This window comes from Cyprinus carpio, chromosome B8 (genome assembly GCF_018340385.1).
Source record: "Cyprinus carpio isolate SPL01 chromosome B8, ASM1834038v1, whole genome shotgun sequence".
Taxonomy (NCBI): domain Eukaryota; kingdom Metazoa; phylum Chordata; class Actinopteri; order Cypriniformes; family Cyprinidae; genus Cyprinus; species Cyprinus carpio.
The window spans coordinates 25397368-25417799 of record NC_056604.1 but is presented as its reverse complement, the minus strand read 5'-3'; the positions used below and the strand labels follow the sequence as shown (position 1 = coordinate 25417799).

At 39.8% G+C, this 20432-nt stretch overlaps 1 long non-coding RNA gene across 1 annotated transcript; it reads left to right on the top strand.

The window, feature by feature from the left end:
• Positions 1-1149: 1149 nt before the first annotated feature.
• LOC109049630 lies at positions 1150-2633 on the top strand. Its single transcript, XR_006155363.1, has 3 exons — positions 1150-1294; positions 1382-1615; positions 1863-2633. It is a non-coding gene; the product is annotated as an uncharacterized LOC109049630 (long non-coding RNA).
• The last annotated feature ends 17799 nt before the right edge of the window (positions 2634-20432 follow it).

The following is a 20432-nucleotide window of genomic DNA, read 5'->3' as shown; positions in this document are numbered from 1 at the left end:
ACTTTTTACTTTTATGCCACGCAGCTGATGTGACTCAACCATCCAGTCAGCCAGAACCTCTGCCCTCTGCAACGAGAGCTGCTGCACCAGAACCTCTGCCCACAGAAGAAGTAACTAAAATGCTCAAATGGTTAGTCAAAAATCCGTAGCAGAAAAAAAACAACACGATTTCTCTTTTTCTTCCCTTTACAGCTGTTGCTGCCTGAAGGCTGGAGACAGACTCTGCCCAAAGAGCAGCATTTGTGGGTCAGCAAGGCTCTTTTCACCAGAGACAAGTCTGGGAGGCTGGCGCTGACCAAAAACCTGCATCTCTGGTGGCATCCTCCTGGGCCCTGTCCTCTGTATACACAGCCTCCTTCATCACCTGACAGCTTCTATCGTGGGTCCCTTACCACTTGTGCACTGTAAAACCCGACAAGTAACGTAACTCAAACCTTTTGTGTAAACAAATATCCTTAAAAACATGACAAGTTGGGTTTACTCAAACCGTTTGAGGAAACCGATTGCCTTAAACCATTTAAGTTTTAAAACTTAACAGTTATGAGTACTCTGAACTTAATTCAGTTGAGTTCACTGAAAGAAGATATACATTGCAATTAAGTAATTAAGTGATTAATTGAGTGATAATTGAGCATTAGTGATGAACACCTGCTGTTAACAAACAGAATTACTGAAGAAAAAAGAGAGAAAGGAACTACAACTGACTTCAGACACAGCCTCACTTAAACCTGACAAGTTATCTTAACTCAAACCGTTTTAGGAAACCTATTGCCTTAAACCATTTAAGTTTTAAAACTAATAGTTGTGAGTACTCTGAACTTAATTCAGTTGAGTTCACTGAAAAGAAGATATACATTGCAATTAAATAATTAAGTGATTAATTGAGTGATAATTGAGCATTAGTGATGAACAGCTGCTGTTAACAAACAGAATTACTGAAGAAAAGAGAAACACAAGAACTACAACTGACTTCAGACACAGTCTTAGATAAAATAAACTGAAATAAAATACATTAAATCTCTCAAGATCTGATTAAACAACCCCACAAACAGCATCACCAGCTCCACTTATTAATAACCAGACTGACTTTATTTCTGTCAGACGTCTACAGAAGATCTGATTGAAAATTAACTAAGGTTTAGATGTTGATTTATGTTTTCATTTGAAGTAACCATGTTAGAGATCAGTGTTTGCTTTAGTTGGGCTCTTGACCCTTGATTTCTGTCTATAGATAGCCAGCAGCTTCTGGGTCTGAAACTGGCTCAGGATTACACCAGCCCCAGTGAATATACAGGTATCATTCACGCAGACATTCTACTTTAGCTGTTTTTCACCCATGTGTTATTAAAACATCTACGTGATACACTCTGTATTTCTACAGGAGAGCTCTTTGGTGTGGAATATTTGTATTCCCAAACCAGCAGAGCGTTTGAGGAAGACTTAGGTGTAGATCCTGATATTCCAGATGGAATTCAGGATGAAGACCTGCAGGGTGATCTGGAGGGTGATGAGGGGTTTGAGGATCTGTGCCTTGATGAGCCCATTGAATTTTTGGAACTCGAGGGCAATGACCTGCAGCCCCCTCAGGAACAGACAGTGGCCCTACAACCTCCTGGTCAGCCCTCATCATCAGCAGCAGAGTCTTCCTCTCCTGCCTTGGCCACTCAGAGCCAGGTAAATGAATACCCATAAACACACTGTGTACACTGAGATTTTATGGTGTGTTTGTGATGATGTTGATATTTCATTTGGGGTTTATTTTGTAATAATGAATGGCTGACTGACTGAAAAAATCCTTTAATTTTGGTAAGTTTATTTGACATTGATAACAGAGCAGTTTATTAATTTCTTTTCATGTACAGATGAAGAGTGTGGGACCAGATGGCCAAGCTGGTTATGACCAAGTCATTAGGCTAGCCGACAGTCTGGTTGACCTGCCCCATCAGGGGTTTGTCACTCAGAGTAAGGTGGATGAGATTGTCGTGCTGTGGAACAACCTGTCAGATCATGACAAGGGCCCTCTCATCTATGTATCTTGGCTATAATCATAACCAGTCTCGTTACCAATGTTATCCACTTGTTTGACCGCTATCTGTCAAATAGTCTGATTAACTGTACTTTCCTCCTTTTTCACTTTGCAGATGCTTCCTTGGTGAAGGTGGACCAGCTCAGTGGCCCAGCACAAGCCGAGTAGTGGAAGCCATCTGCCTGGCTCTCTGCTGAATTTACCCTGCCGGTCAGACCATCGCCGGGGTCCGGGTAAACCAATGGGCTGCCATCCTAAGGGATTACAGGAGGATCCGAGACATAGTCCTGGGCAGCCCCGGAATCATGGCTCAGACAAAGTTAAAGGTCTTTAAGCTAAACCAGCTCACTATCTCCCAGTGGTACGTTCAGTAATTGTACAGCGTGGCGGCGAAAGAAGCTGGCAGAGGCAGCCGCTGCAGCTCAAGGTTTGAACTCTAAAAAACAACAAATACCTCAGCAGTTCCTCTGCCAAAAGTGTGGCCAGCCAAAGACTAAAGAATTTGGCCACAGCCAGTTCCGGGGTGTCCACTTTTGTGCAAAGGCTTCTGGGAAGACTGTGGCACAGTGGATGGAGGAAGTCAAGAGAGGAGAGACTAAATAGACAAGGACACAATTTATATGTTGTAAAGATGTTTATTTTGTTTTGAATAAGTAATTTTATATAATAAATATATGATGTTTTAGTTTATTTATGTGTATATATATATATATATATATATATATATATATATATATATATATATATATAAACATTTTCCTTTTTCTAATGTCTGTGTACATTTTTGCTTCATTAGATATTTGTGCAGTGCTTACAGTATGCCAAAAAAAAAATCGGATAAATATCCAAAAATATTTCATGTGTAATTCATGTATTTTACAATACCACAGTAATTTTGTTGCATAGGAGAGATAAAGAACCTGTTTAAAATTAATTTAAAAGCACTTCCAAAAGCATCCTGCTTATACATATGGTTGTTTTAATATATTTTTGGAAAACTACAGTGGATTTCTCATTTATTGAAATAGTAAAGGATAAGGAGGACTGGAAACGAATACCACATTTAATAGAAGTCAAAGTGGTTTAAATAAAGTTTTTTTTTTTTTTTTTTTTTTTTTTTTTTTTTATATGAACACAATACTATTGAAATATTACAATACTATTTAAAACAACAATCAACAATCGTTTTAATATATTTTTAAATAATTTATTATACATTTAAATATATAATTTATGCATATGGTATGAACAAGAAATTTTATGAAATTGACATTAAAACTTATGATTTTTTTTTCAAGATTGATAAAACTAACATTTTGGATTGGGATGGATTAGGATTAGTATGAAAGCATCTTTACAAAAACAATAAACTGCCTCATATATTGTAAAATATACGTGTCCTGAATGCCATTGATAAATATGATATAAACAATAAATTAGGTAACTGACAAAGAATTCAATTAAATAAAAACTAAAAATTTTATTATATATTGTAAATAAAATTTATATTTATTATTTTTTACATATATTAATAATCATATTAATAAAAATATATGTTTACATATCTGCTCTAGTAGACTTAGGAGTATCTCAAGTTAATTGCAGACCACAGCACTCAATTTAATTCAGCAAATATTTTCTATGCATACAACTAAAATTGTTAAATCGTATTCATGCAAAACCGTGATAAAACCTTGATATTCAGCACAAACAATTAACCATACATTATAAAGTTAAAAGTTTTCTATGCTGGATTGTACATTTCAGGTTGTGCTTATGTTTAGCTCTACAAAACTGAAGAATACACACGTTTATTAACTTAAAGCTTATTTTAATAAAAGCTCTGTAAAGCCCTTGCAAATGTGTCCCTGCCACAAACTCATAATCACTGCAATAAGAAGACACTCAAAAACTCTATTTGCATGTCCATTAAGACAGGATCATTTTTATTGCACACAGAAATTTCAAAAAATATTTTGCCTTTTTTTTGGTCATTTTACTTTCTTCTTTTTTTTTTAATAAACAAAATTAGAACAAACTTAACACTGTGGAGCGCAAAAAGGACATTTGTAATGTGCGAACAATGCATTAAATAGCATGACTCTGAAGTGCTGTTTACTTTTTCCCCATTCTCTGGAACAACTTTCACAGACATTCAGTGTGCATGCCTGTAAAAAAATATGTGTGACAATTGCATGTACTATTAATTGGCATTGTACACAATTTAGGCCAAATATTAAGATAGAAGAATGGAAGCAGATTACCTGTCTTACAGAGCTCCATTACTTTGCAGACACTTCCTTGGCTTGATGAGCAGCATGCCTGTGATCTTTCCCGCAAGAGTCGGATGCAAGGCCTGGATAAGTGGATACAGCCGCTCACCTGTATGGGATGCAACAGTATGGTCGTTTTCATGTTATGATGTAGAACATAGATTGTGTGCTTTATTCCAAGCCTTCTGAAGCCATATGATAACTATCTGCTGCTTCACACTAAACAGACACTGTAAAGTGTTGCCACTACACCCTCTACTGAAGAGTATTATTAATTTAGCAGGTGGTATAACATGATTCAAACTGCTCACAACTTTAATTTTTAAGTGACCATGTGTGTGCATCCCATACCCAGGAGTTGTTTCTGCTCTTTTAATGGTGCAGCCGTCAGCATGGAGGCAGTAAGGGGCTCCTGGCCTCCCACATGAACTGCCGGCTCTGTATTCTGTACTACCTAAAGAAACAGTAAAAGAAAGACCGTTATATTTCTCTATTTAAATGCTCCTAAGTGTCATCACATTGCAATGGTCTTAAACTATTTCATGAAGTTGTCAGTTTTTATTGCTTTTCTGTTGATAAAAGATTGATAAAACTAACATTTAGGGTTAGTATGAAAGCAGTAAAAAAAAAAAAAAAAGCCTTATAAATTGAAATAAATTTCATGCAATTAAACTATTTAAATATAACAATACTTTTAACATATAATATTTTAAATTTAATATGTACATACAAATAATAATAAAATTTTCTGATTTAAAATCACATTATAATCACATTATATGACAGTGGCTACTTAATATGCATATGTCATGCCCCAGAAGCACATGGCTACTTATCATGCAAATCTCAGGCAGCCTACTAGGCCCACCTACTGAATTGTTCCACTTTTGGTGATTTCTTTACTTTAAGCAGCATGAGCACCTTAACATCCCACAGGTGGCCCCATTGGAGATTTAAGGTCGCTACCATGAAGTTCAGGGTCATGAAAGGTTCCCTGGGGGCACAGGGTGGCCACAGAGAAGATCCATTGGGTTCCTTGTGCCTGAGTGTGATTGGTCCATCGGGATGTTCTAATTTACGTGCACCTCAATTGGTCCGGATGCGAAGCTCGCTATTTGTCCATTTTGATGTTTCAATTTGCGTTCATGGCGATTGGCCGTGTGGGCGGGTTGAGGGGCGTCAGTACTGTACAGTGCTTCGTTGTGTTAGCATTAGTTGTTGGATTATTGCCTTTGCTTTTTGCATCGACAAATTTACATTGATATTCATATTCGTCATTTCTACGCATCAGCTAAGGGCGATCGAGTATTTACTTCTGTGTACTTTGGTAACTGTAAGTACTGTAAGGGATGTAAATAATTCAGTTTCTTCTGTAATTGTTCTTCGTTGAAGCGTCACTTTTGTCACTTTTTTCATTAAGGAATTATGAATTAGTTTTGGTAAGTACAGTAGTTCGAAGCATCCTTATTGACAAGTAAACCTGGTGTTAATATAGTAAACGTTTAGTTATTGTGTTTTTGCCAGACGGGTCGTTTTTATTAAGACTACCATCGTGGTTTTACTTCCCATTTTATGGTTAAGGTATTCTTACTGTTTTAAAACAGTGGCACGTAACTGTGGTTTTACTACAAATACCTCAGTTCAGCTTACTAGAGTAAAACCATGAATACTAAGTTAAGTTTTTCTCTTTGTGTTTAGAACTGTCACGTGTACTGTATGGAATTAATGATGAAGTTTACTTTATAATGAAGTTCAAGGTAAAGTTTACTGTATGTGTCTTTTGTCACTTGTTGCAAGAGTGCAGGTAACAGAAGGGTTTTAAAGTGACCCCCTGCAGTGCCATGTGCACCCTGGGGTGGGTGGGGGGGACAAACATGAATGGTCATGGGGTTCACATCCGCTCAGGTGTCTGTTTGACCCTTTGTTCTTCTGATCTTTATGGAGTTGGAAAGAGTTGAATCTGCTGTAGATTACACACTTTTATTTCTTCGTCTTATCAGTGCAGTGCTTGATGTATTGAATAGCTAGATCACACTAGTGTATTTGTGTGTTTTAACAGTGCTGTGCCTTATGTTTCTCTCTTTGCCTTATAGAACATGGATTTCAAAGCCAACTTCTGTAGAGAGGCCTCTGGTGAGCTTACGCTCAAGCCATCAGCCGAGGCAGCAGCCCTGGCCGCTGCCTACAGGAAAAACCCCACCCCTGGACGGACATGGCCTGCTGCCAGGGTCAAGGAGGAGGCCATGGCTCGTGTGGCTGCTGCTGGAGGGGACAATGGAAATTTGCAGCTAGTGCTAAGCGAGAGCACCTTGCAGTTTGGCCAGTACTGTGGGAAAACCTTTAAATGGTTGCTATCTAATGAAGTTGGATATGCAGCCATGGTGCTGGCCTCTCATCGGCAGGAGCGTGGAGGCTTGTCCACGGCTGCAGTAATGGGCAACAAAGATGCGTTGCTGCAGTATGCGGGCCTGTTTCCGGATGTCACGGCAGCCATACAAGAGCGGCAAGTTCGAGAGGGGTTCGGGACAACGGGCCAGGAGGACAAGCTCATCGTCGGGTTTGGAAATTTTGCCATCCTGACGTTTAGGGATCTCTATGACGCCAAGGATAAGGACAGAAAGGGGTCTGTGCTGAGGAATTTTGTGACCCAGAACACTGATCCCAGCAGTCTCATTGCCCCTCTGCCACAGATGGTGCCTGTCCCTAGTCCATCTTGGCTGCTCTCAGTGTACGCCAAAGAAGTACTGACATGGCTTCCTGAACTGAAGGCCCGTGTCACCTCTGTCTATGGCTCCATCTTAAAGATGGATTCCACCAAAAAGGTAACACCTGATTTAGTGTTACATTTAGTGTTTTTTTTATTGTAAAATAAAAATGTCCTGTTCCTTTGATAATAATAATACTTCTTATCATGTACTTTAGGTCACCAAGAAGCTAGCTGGTCATGCTGCTGGCACTGCTGCGTGGGTGACGGATGTGGGAAACGAAATTGGACAAGTCCTCATGTGTGTCCTCATAGAAGGAGAGGGAAAGGGCCTGCTTCCCATGTGTTCTGGACTTGTGGATCCATACCGCCAAGCTGGAGAAGCTCCTTTATGTGGACCGGGACTGCTGCAGCGCAGGAGATAAAGGCAAGGCGGCAGCAATGTTTAGCGAGTGGGGCCAGCTGGTGGCCACCCGCTGTACGCCCCCTTCATGGGATGCCTCTCGGCCTGCATCTTCGACTGGGAAGCTGGTGATGTTGAGAGGTTAAAGGAGGCCTGCGGCTGCAAGCCCACCGCTAAAGAGCTGGCAAGGCACTGTCGTCGCCACACTCGTGGGGCCCAGGAGATGAAGGAGCTGATTGAACAGCTCCTAAAGGTCTTCATGGAGGCAACGGACACAATGTGAGTCAGGCTCTTTGATAGGGTTGGGTATCGAAAACCTGTTCCATTTTAGAACCGGTTCCAAATTTCCAAGAACCGGGTATTCGATAAGACGCGTGCATTTCGATTCTGCTTAACGATTCCTGCGTTCACATTTCAATTTGATTAAAAACTAATAAGTGCAAGAACGGAAAGAATTTGCGCCCTGTTTGTGTGCAGCGCACATGAAGCGCAAGTGCGTGCACAGAGAGCAGCGGTCGGCGGTCGCGCTGCGGGTTCCCATTCCTGGTGTGTGTCCGTTCTCGGACCGTTCATGTGTTTTCCATGGTGCTAACTTCATTCTGCCTGCTTTTTCAGGAACAAGTGCAAGTGACCTTCATTTTCAGATGTACTTGATGGAAGGGCTTGTGCAGCGGAATAAGGCTTGTGCGGTTGCTGCCGTTGAAGGTGGAGGCAGAAAGGAGCCAGCTATTTTAGGGCCTTAATTTGGCGGAGGACTACACCAGTAGTTTGATTGTCGTGATTGTCTACAGGAGAACTCATTGCCGTGGAATACTTGTATTACCAAACTAATAAAGCTTTTGAGGAAGACTTCGGTGCGGATCCTGATACTCCAGATGGGATTCAGGATGAAGACCTGAAGATTGATCTGGAGAGTGATGAGGGGTTTGAGGATGAAGACTTGGATGGTGAGCCCCTTAAAATCATGGAGCTCAGCCTCGATATCCCAGAACCCATTCAGCAGCAAGCAGAGGCCATACAACCTCCAGGTCCGTCATCAGATACAGCAGAGTCTTCCTCCGCTTCGCATCGTGGCCGCATCATTTTTATGCATTTTGTGCAGTATTTTTCTAATAATTCAACGGCCTGTCGTCAATTATTTTTACTTAATGCACTGCTGGAGAGCCTGGGTCCAGATGGCAGACCTGGCTATGACCATGTCGTCAGGCTAGCCAACAGTCTGGTGGACCTCAGACTTGAGGGGTTAATTTCTCAGCAGAAGGTGGATGAGATTGTGACTCTCTGGGATAAACTGTCAGAGTTTGACAAGGGTGCTCTCATCTACCCAGCTCGCCACCCCAAAAAAAAAACACAGGCGCCACCGCGACAGGCTGGTTAGGGGCGCTTCAAAGTCAGTCATTCTGTGCCTGGAGCTGACAGTTTGAAGCGGTATGTGTCCAATCAGTTTGTATAATTTGTATTTAATTTGTTTTTCATGTATTCATCACATAATCTACTTAACATGAATGTCTTTTTTTTATTTCACAGCTGCTTCCTTGGTGAAGGCAGTGGACCTGCTCAGTGGCCCAATGCCAGCCGTCTTGTGGAGGCAGTCTGCCTGGCTCTATGCAGAATTTACCCTGCTGGTCAGACAGTGGCTGGTGTCAAGGTAAACAGGTGGACTGTCATTCTGCGTGACTACAGGATGATAACAGATGTAGTCCTGGACAGCCCCAGACTCATGGCCGAAACAAGGTTGCAGCTGTTTTAGTTAAATCAGCACACTCTTTCACAATGATAGGTTCAGTAATAAATTGTTCATCCACAGTTGTTGTCATATAACACCCTTCTCTGCACATTTACTAATTATTATATTGTCTTTACATAGGCACAATGCACGGAAACGGAGGCAGGAAAGGGAGGTCTTGGAGCAGAGTATTCAGACCTTTACCACTCCCTTGGTGGCCTCTGAACCCCTCCCACCTGTGCTGTTTAAGCATCAGGAACTGGTCCAGCATGGGCACAAAGCCTACGAGTTCAACATTCCGGTGGATGCATCAGGACAGGCAGTACAGCGTGTTCGAGGCCAACCTCCTACAGTGGGCTCAACATCAGCAGCTGTTGCCCAAGGACAGCCTCCTCCACTCCAGGTGGGCTTTTCAGTCCCTGTTTCTGCCCGCTTGCTACAGACACAGACTACAGACACTGCAGCTATTGCTGTACGACCTGCTACACCTACCAGTCCAAAGGTGCCAAGGACCACAGCTTGGCGGCGGAGGAGGCAGCTGCAGCACAAGGTGCAACACCCAAAAAAAGACAACAGACTGAACAATACATTTGCCAAAAGTGTGGCCAACCAAAGACAAAGGAGTTTGGCCACAGTCGGTTCCGAGGTGCCCACTTTTGTGCCAAGTCATCTGGAAAAACTGTGTTTTATTATATATTCATATTTATTGTGCATTTTGGAATCCCTACAGTATACCTAGTAAATTATCATATGTATTAAAATACTATTAAATATATACATCTTACTTTAAAAGTTAATTTATTTAATAGAACATTGGACATTTCACATTCAAGAATAATATTAAAGAACTTATACTGCTTTAAAAATGTACATATGGTTGTTATATATATTATAAGATTGATAAAACTAACATTTAGGATTAGTATGGAAGCATCTTTACAAAAACAATAAACTGCCTCATAAATTGAAATAAATTTCATGTAATTCTAACTATACTAATAATATACTATATAAATATAACAATACTATTTACATATAATGTTATAATGTTTACATATTATGCTATTGATGCATATAGGTAATTGACAAAGAATTAAATGAAATAAAAACAATTGTAAATAAAAATTCTATAATTGTTAAATATAAATACAATAATATTGCATATATCATTCAATAATAATAATATTTATAAAAATATCAATAAAAGTGTGTTACATACCTGCTCTAATAGCCTTATCTTGAGTTAATAGCAGACCACAGCACTCAATTTAATTCAGCAGATATTTTCTATGCATAAAACTGAAATTGTTATATTGTATTCATGCAAAACCATGATAAAAACTTGATATTCAGCATTCAGCACAAACCTGAATAAATATTAACCATACATTAATACAATTAAAAGCTTTCTGTGCTGGATTGGACATTTCAGGTTGTGCTTCTGTTGAGCTCTACACAACTGAAAAATCTATTACACATGTTTATTAACTTAATGTTGCAGCTGCCAGCAAGGAGGCAGTAAGGGTCTCCTGGCCTCTCACATGAACCGCCGGCTCTATATTCTGCACTAAAGAAACAGTAAAAGAAAGACTCTTATATTTTTCTATTTAAATGCTCCTAAGTGTCATCACATTGCCATGGTCTGAAACATGTTCATGAAATTGTCAGTTTTTGTGGCTTTTCTGTTGATAAAAGACTGATAAAACTAACATGTAGGATTAGTATGAAAGCAGTTTATATACTATATATTATATTAGTGTCCTGAATGCCATTGATGTATATGGTATAAACAATACATTTTAGGTAATTGACAATTCAAATTAAATAAAAAAAATGTTTAAAAATTATATTGCTACCTTATATCTTTACTCTTTCCTTTCATTGTTTTCATGGCTTTGGAAAACTTGTCTCGGATGTTTCTCTGCGTCGCTTTTTGCATAACTCCGGGTCATCGACACTAAGCTTCGTTGCAATTTCTTTCTAGGAATTAAATGCTTTCTCTGAATCTTTTAAGTATGTTCGCGAGCGATCGTACAGGTGCGGATATATCTGTGCCAGCTCAGCGATTCGACACATTGTAATTATGTTTCTAGTGATAGGAGATGTTGTTTTCTTGCCTGACCTGCGTTGAATGTGATACAAACCGAGAAAAAAATATATATATCGCACGTCAAAGAAGGTGGAGTTTCAGAACACAACCACAAGGATACGTTTTTCTGTGTATTTACGCTTTGATTTGAAAGCAAACAACGCATCTGCGCAGTGCGGCTGACACAGAAGAGCGTACGCCATCTGCGTACAGCTCAGATTTGCAAAAATGGCGCTATATGCGAGAAATGGCGAGGAGAGGAATAGTTGAATAAAGTCATTATTTTTGTTTTCTTCATATACAAAAAGTATTCTCATCACTTCATAACGTTACGGTTGAATCACTGATGGCAGATGGACTATTCTGACAATGCTTTTCATATTTTCCTGGACCTTGACACTGTTATTTATTTGGCAGTCTATGGGACAGTCTCAAGCCTACCGGTTTTCATCCAAAATATCTTAAATTGTTTTCCGAACACGAACAAAGCTTTTAAAGGTTTGGAACAACATGGGGGTAAGTGATTAATGACAAAATTTTCATTTTTGGGTGGAGTAACCCTTTAAATCTCAACCAAGAAAGCTATATGCTTGTCTCGGGATTCACCGTTACCCTCTCAGTCCTCCCACTTGCCACCTGAGCCCCAGGAATATGTATGTATGCGTACAAGCATCCTTTGCCATGTTATCGCTTGGAGGACTTTTTCATTCATACTTAGTGATCTTCTTTCTTCTTGTTAGGTGTGCAGAGGACCAGACGGGACTCCAGGATTTGACACAGTGGTGGACCTGGCCAGATACCTTGTCGAGCTGAGGGAAAAGCCTTGCATCTCGGACAGGGAAGCTGCTGACATTGTTCGGCTGTGGGACAGACTGCCGGACAGTGACAGAAGAGGAAATCAGCAGAGTTTTTAGCTCAGGACCAAGGGCTACCCCGTCCCCAGCAACCTGTGCGAAAATTACATGTGCACTCGATGTGGGCAGCCTAGAAAAAAAGCACAACAGGGTGGGCAGCTTCTACTTCTGTGCCACAGCAGAGGGAAAGACACTAGAAGAGTGGCTGCAAGAGAAGAGGAATGAGGGAAATCCTTCACTGTAAATAGTTTTATTTGTAAATATTGTACATATCTTTTGCTTCTTTCTATTAAGAATTTTATTTTATTATATTAACATTTATTTGTATTTAATAAAGATTGTGTAAATAGTCCAAAATGATTGTTCTTTATTTCAAAAGGTTTATCTGCCTACATAAAGGACAAATGTCCTAAATAATTATTTATTTTAGAACACTTTATGATTGTTCTTTATTTGAGAACATTTATTTGCCGTCATAAAGGTCTTGCAAACTGTCCTAAATATTTATCCTTTATTTTAGAACATTTAATGACTGTTCTTTTGTTTGAGAACATTTATTTGCCCTCATAAAGGTTACATTAATAGATCAAAACCTTATTTCAGGTTTATCTGCCTTCATTAAGGCCATGTTAATTGTCTTAAATGATTGTTCACTATTTTAGAACACTTATTTGCCCTCATAACGGTCATAAAAGACTATTCTTTATTTTAGAATGTTAATCTGCCTTCATACAGGCCATGTTAATAGTCCCAAATGACTTCTTTATTTTAGAACATTTATTTGCAACATTAATTGTCTTAACCATTTATTTTAAATTATTCATTAGCATTCTAATGTTCCTATTTTTTTTTTAATTGTTATATACACTTTTTTTTTTATTATAAAGGTATGAACTAAGTTGAATTCATTTAATAGCAATTCTACCCCGAAATATATCTCACAATGTTTTTTGTTTATTAAATAGTTCACACTAGAAACAAAATATAAACAGTATAAAATATATAATTGTGAACAAATTACTAAACACAAATATATAAATAAAACTGAAAAAAAAAAAAATAACAGCAGAAACAGTACAACAATATTAAAACAAATTTATAAACGCAACAAACTTGTATTTCAAAGATGTAAGACTTTTTCTATGTACACTAAAGGCCTATTTCTCTCAAATATTGTTCACAAATCTGTCTAAATCTGTGTTAGTGAGAGCTTCTCCTTTGCCGAGATAATGATCCACTTCACAGGTGTGACATATGAAGATGCTAATTAGACAGCATTATTATTGCACAGGTGTGTCTTAGGCTGGCCACAATAAAAGGCCACTCTAAAATGTGCAGTTTTATCCCACAGTACAATGCCACAAGTTTTGAGGGAGCGTGTAATTGGCATACTGACTGCAGGAATGTCCACCAGAGCTGTTGCCCTTGAACTGAATGTTCATTTCGCTACCATAAGCCATCTCCAAAGATGTTTCAGAGAATTTGGCAGTACATCCAACCAGCCACACAACCACTAACCATGTGTAACCAGACCAGCCCAGGACCTCCACATCCAGCATCTTCACCTCCAAGATCATCTGAGACCAGCCACTCAGACAGCTGCTGCAACAATCGATTTGCATAACCAAAGAATTTCTGCACAAACTGTCAGAAACCGTCTCAGGGAAGCTCATCTGCATGCTCGTCATCCTCATCGGGGTCTCGACCTGACTGCAGTTCGTAACCGACTTGTGTGGGCAAATGTTCACTTTCGATGGCGTCTGGCACTTTGGAGAGACATTCTCTTCATGGATGAATCCCGGGTTTCACTGTACAGGGCAGATGGCAGACAGTGTGTATGGCGTCGTGTGGGTGAGTGGTTTGCTGATGTCAACGTTGTGGATCGAGTGGCCCATGGTGGCGGTGGGATTATGGTTAGCGGTGGGAGAAAAAAAAAATAGATTTTCCAATGTGTCGCGATTTCTCTCTTCAATGATTCTGAACATTTCAGAATCGATTCTGAGCTTATTTATTTTTTCCGCATATAACACGTGTGCGCTAGAGACGTGGCGGGCTTCATTGCACAGAATTTGTGCTGTGAGACGTGCACATTGCTTGACAGTCTTCCACCCGCCATGTTTTACTTTAGATATGCTTTAATTTATGCCATTTGAAATGCAGTCCCTGCTGAAAAAAATTGCATATGCTGGTTAGGTATGTTTTGATGCTGGTTTATGCTGGTCCTTTGCTGGTTTGAGCTGGTTTACGCTGGTCCTTTTGCTGGTTTTTGCTGGTCATGTGCTGGCAAAGGACCAGCATCAAAACATACCTTACCAGCATATGCTGGTTTTCTCAACAGGGGTATTATAAGATGCACGAAACTCGTGCACTGACAGACTGTCATGTGCGCTTTGTGTTTGTTGTCCTGAAGCTCAATTGCGGCTGTGGTTACAGGGGTCATATGATGCGATTTCAGATTTTCCTTTTCTCTTTGGACTGTTACAAGCTTTTTGTGCATAAAGAAAATCTGTAAAGTTGCAAAGACTAAAGTCTCAAATCCAAAGAGGTATTTTTTTATAAAAGTTGAGACTCGTTCACGCCCCCCTGAAACGGCTCTTACTAACACGCCCCCATATCTCTACCTCACTATGTGGGAAGATTTGCATAACGCTGCCCAGATGTTCATGCAAAGAAACAAGGTGTACCTTTTATTCTCATTGTAGTATTGTTGCCGCCACCACCATGTCGTATAGAAGCTGTGTGTTTCACTGTGAAAGCGAAACTACTTTGTTTGGCCTTCCAAAAGAGGATGATATCCACTTTGTCATGCCTGGAGCTGATCCTTGCTGGTCACTGAAGAAAAGCATCAACTTTGCACTGTGGATCGCAGAATTGGCTTTCACCATGGATGAAGCATCATCCAGCCCAGGGTCGTCACATGTGGTTGCTGCAAGACCAAGGTATGCTCCTCCGTAGAATCCGCCTGCCACACCGTTCTCAAGCCGCCCGCCTCTGCTCACTCAAGCCGGCCGTGGTTCACTCTAGACCCCAGCTCACTCTAGGCCTCCGGTCTCTGCTCACTCAAGGCCCCGGTGTGTGACACTGTTTCCTTGAGAAAGCGAAACTACTTTTTTGTCTTCCAAAAGAAGACACGACTAGAAATCATGTTTATATCACATTTATAATGGGTTTTATGTTTGTTTCGTCGCTCCGGCTGGACAACCAAAATATGTTAAGAGGCTTAACATTTCCGTCACATGCTTGAGGCATTCGGCCAATATCAATGCGCTGGATAGTTGGCCAATCACAGCACACCTCGCTTATCAGACCGATGAGCCTCGTGAAAATCTACGCGTTTCAGAAACCATGTACAGTACATGGAATATATATATATAAAACCTTAAACCACAAACACATTTCATTACACCAAATACACAAAATAATGTTATTTTTAGCAGCATCATATGACCACTTGTGTTTTCAAATACTTTTATACAAAATTGATGTACACAGAGTCAGTTATGTTTTCAGAGCAGAACAAAACATATGATATCGAAATAGATCTGTGCATTAGTGTGAATGCAGCCCGTTAAAGCTGCCACTGTCTATGATCTCATCAGTAATAATCAAACTGCAATAATGCTGAGGAAAAAAGAAAAATCAACTATTGTCTGTAAACTTTCGGAAACTTAAAGAACACTTATTTAAAATAAGTAATTTAAAAAAAAAAAAGTGCTTTGCTTACATAATTTTAAAAAAAATTTTGCGCACAATCAATTTGATATAAAATTTATATGAAAATGTAGCCATGTGCAGTAATATTGAAAACTGAGAAGGTGACGCATCGTGATATTGAGTTGATAATGATAATCGTAATTGAATTTAATTGTGAAACAGTTAAGATTCACACCCCTATTTTTAAGATAGAAATACTGACATACAGAGATTCCAACTATGAACAAAAAGCATATAACTGCAATTTTGTTTAAGATGTAAAGTTTTAAAGATGTATTTGCACAACAGAAGAATTAATTGGGGGAAAAAAATTAAATTAATTGTAATCGAATCTAGGGCCTCTGAATCGTAATCGAATTGTGAGGAAACCCATAGATTCCCACACCTAGTTATGGTACGGGCAGGCGTATGTTATGGACAACTAACACAGGTGCATTTTAATGATGGCATTTTGAATGCAGAGATACCGTGACGAGATCTTGAAGCTCATTGTTGTGCCATTTATCCATGACTATCACCTCATGTTGCAGCATGATAATGCACCGCCCCATGTTGCAAGGATCTGTACACAATTCCTGGAAGCTGAAAACATCCCAGTTCTTGCATGGCCAGCATACTCACCGGACATGTCACCTATTGAGCATGTTTGGGATGCTCTGGATCGGCGTTATTGACAGCGTGTTCCAGTTCCTGCCAATATCCAGTAACTTCGCACAGCCATTGAAGAGGAGTGGACCAACATTCCACAGGCCACAATCAACAACCTGATCAACTCTATGTGAAGGAGATGTTGCACTGTGTGAGACAAATAGTGGTCACACCAGATACTGACTGGTTTTCGGACCCCCAATACAGTGGCCTTTTATTGTGGCCAGCCTAAGGCACACCTGTGCAATAATCATGCTGTCTAATCATCTTGATATCCCACACCTGTGAGGTGGATGGATTATCTCGGCAAAGGAGAAATGTAAACTAAATGCAAATATTAAAACGGAAAAAAAAAATTCTTAAATAGCTAGAAAAAAAGGATAAAAAAAAAATTATGTAAACAACGCTAAATGCCCCCAAAAATAATGGCAGAAACGGTACAACAAAATTAAAGATAATAGAAAAGATTTATTAAATAGTTCACAATAGAAAAAATATAAAAATTAAAAAATATGTAAATGTAAACAATATTGCATACAAATATTAAAATAAAAAGAAAAATGTAAGCAACAGTATAACAAGTTAAATTAGAAAAAGAATATAAAAGTAAAATACTAAACACAAATATTAAAATACAAATCAGCAGAAGCAGTATAACAAAATTGACAAGATTTATCAATGTTCACATTTTAAAAAATAAATAAAAATAATATATATATACATATACATACATACATACATACATACATACACACACGCACACACACACACACACACACACACACACACACACACACACACACACACACACGTAAACAAAATACTGAATACAAATATTTTAAAGTCTCTAACAAAAATTAACACTGAGGAAACTACTTAGAAACAGATTATTAAATGGTTCACGAGAGACAAATACAAAGAAAAAAAAACACTAAATACAAATATTAAATAATATATATTTATTCCAGCTGTGGTGGAACAGAAACGTTTTCCTCTGAAGAAACTGTGACCAAACTTGCATTCGTTTGACCCTTTATACACTTTGTCAGTTTTAATAATCAACAATGAAAATAAAACAAAATTAGTTTAAAAACAAACCTTTGAAAAATTAAAAAACCTACAAAACCCTTTTTGTGTGTGTGCAATTAATTACCCTCAATAACGTATAATGCATTTTCCATAAATATATCTTGTGTATAGAGTTTTCAGTGCATTGTTTATTATAACATCAGGTGCATTTCTTTATTGTTGCAGAATGGAAAGCAAGCCCAATCTTCGTTTTGAGGCTGTAGAGCTGGTGCTGAGGCCATCTAAGCAGGCAGCCACTGTGGAGAAATTCCACCTTTTCACAAGTGGCTGAAGGGGTGCCCTTTGTACCAAAGGACCCTGAAGATGTGCTGGAGGAGGACAAGGTCAGGGTTATCCATGGTGGAGGGTGTCCCTTTGATGACCTGCTGCTGGTAAGTTAAAGTGCCATCCAGTTTGGTCAATACAGAGGGAAAAGCTTCAAGTGAATGCTGGAGAATGATCTTGGTTACTCCCTCATGGTCCTATCTGTACATCAGTGGGAGCACGAGGCTGGCAGATTGGACAGAGGTGCCCTCATGGCTAACAAAGATGTCTTTCTCAAATATGCCTGCACATTCGAGAAGGTCGCAGAAGCCATCACAGTGCGCAGGCAAAGAGAGTGAATGTTACCTGGCTGTGAGGGTGACTGTCTGGTGAGCTCTGGGGTCCACAGGAAGAGCACCTTCAAGGAGCTCTATGAGGCCATGGACATGGAGAGGAAAAGGTAATATGCTTCTGCTTGCTTGTTAATTGTATTGCTGTTTTGTATGTATTTTAATTTAATCATTCATGTATATTACTTTGTTTCTTATGCAGCTATGTGGAGTTCATCAGAAACAAGGAAACCAGTGCAGGCAGTAAGATAGATGCCCTGAAGAAATACATCTTGCAGAGGGACCAGAAGAAAATTAGGGCTGAAGAGAGAAAAAAGTCATCCTCTGCATCCCAGCCTGTCCCGCACCCTTCACGTCTGGCTTCTCCTCCTCCCACCCAAAGCTCCCATTCCCAGCCAGCTACAGTACACAGTGAGTTTTTAGATCTATACCTCGCATAATTCTATGCACATTCTAATGTAATTATAAATAACATTATCAATTTTCAGATGCAGATCTTCTGGCTTCAGTCTTGGACGTGGAGCCACAGGGTGAATGTTTTGTTTTCTTTTGTGTCATGTAGTAATATGGAACCATAAATGCCTATAAACTGAAAATAATTAAATCATTAGTAATAATTACAAAATTAAAATTGTGTTCTTCACAGTACTTCCACCACCACCTTCAACACCAATCCGCTCACCTCACTTGGAGCAAAGAGCCGTTCAAAGGCTGGTATCAGTGTCTTCTGAGGTAGTTTTCACTCCAGAAGTGTGCTTATATATATTTATTATTGAATTACTAATTTTTTTTTATTGTTCATAACTTTTTTTGTATAGGTTGTTCTCCCTGAGGCCTGGAAGCACTCCCTTCCAAAGGAACAACACGAGTGGATCAGCCGCTCCATTTTCCGATACCAGGGTGGAAGGGCAGTGCTGACGGACAACCTGCAGATGCGGTGGTACCCTCCCCAGCCACGTCTGCTGTATCATCAGCCTCCAGCATCACCGGACGTGTTCTTCACCTGGCCGCTGTGTTTGTGGATGCCCTACAGGATGTGGTCCTATAAGCTGATCTGCAGCTCACCAGACTGCAGACGGTCCGGTCAGCGACTGACTGCTTGTGGGCTCTACAAGACAGTGAGGCGGGTGCTGAACTTACACGGCTGGTATTTTCTGGCGACGGAATACCTGGAGTGTCAGCGCTGCCATAAAAAGCTGGCCGCATGGTTCTACGAAATCCTGGACTAGCTGGATCTGGCTCACCGCAGGATGTTCCCAGCTATCCTCACTTACCGGTGAGTCATGAAAAAATTATTATTTTTGTAGGACAAAATACATAGGCAGGTGCAGTTAACTACTAAAATGTTACACCATTAACTAGGCTGTAATGGTAATAATGCAACTTTAATTTAAAATAATATTTACTTTTAAAAATTAATTACACGTAATTTGTACATAAACAAAGTCTTACCTTTCTTTTGAAGTTTTTTTTTTTCCACAAGACACTGTGTCTGCAAGTCAAGGTTCTATTCAGAACACTTCACTGAATGAAGCTTGACCTTCCAAAGGTGTCAAACTCAGAACAATAGCTTTCCAATACCTTGAGACACTGCACCTGTCGCCTTTTCAGGAGTTAATGACCCCCCCATTGACCCCAGTTTTTTGTGTGGGGGAAACATCACACTTTTGCTCTAGGAAAAAAAATAACGCTTTAATTGAACTTTTAATAAACTTTGCCTTGGTTTGTCTGTTTATTTTTACAGGTTCTCTTGTTATATGCATGTGGCAAAGTTGATGAGGGAATGCTCTCTCGGCAACAGTGCAACAATTCTATATCACAAACTTTGTGAACAGCATAGTGAGGACTGGATGGAGAGGACCCTGCAATACCTGTCTGTGTGTGACCGGTTTCAGTGCACCACCACACACATCACACCTCCACCTCTGATGCCACCTGTACCAACTGCCCAGTGGCTCCTCTCTATCCACGCAGAGGATGTCCGGTTCCAGTATAGTGAGATATAAGCCAGGGTCACATCTGTCTTTGGGTCCATCCTGAAAATGAACTCCACAAAATAGGTAACGTATTAATCACAGATTATTTTAAATAGATTTGATCCTTTGTTTATGTAAGGCATGTTTGGAGCTCATTGAATTGTTTTGTTTTCCGAAAACAGGTGGCTAAAAAACTGGCGGGAGCTGCAGCTGGGACCGCAGACTGGGTCACCAATGTGGGCAATGAGCACGAATAGGTCCTCATGTCTGTGCTCACCTCACATGAGGGTCAGGGACTGCTTCCCATGACCACGGGCCTGGTGAGGAGGTACGAGGC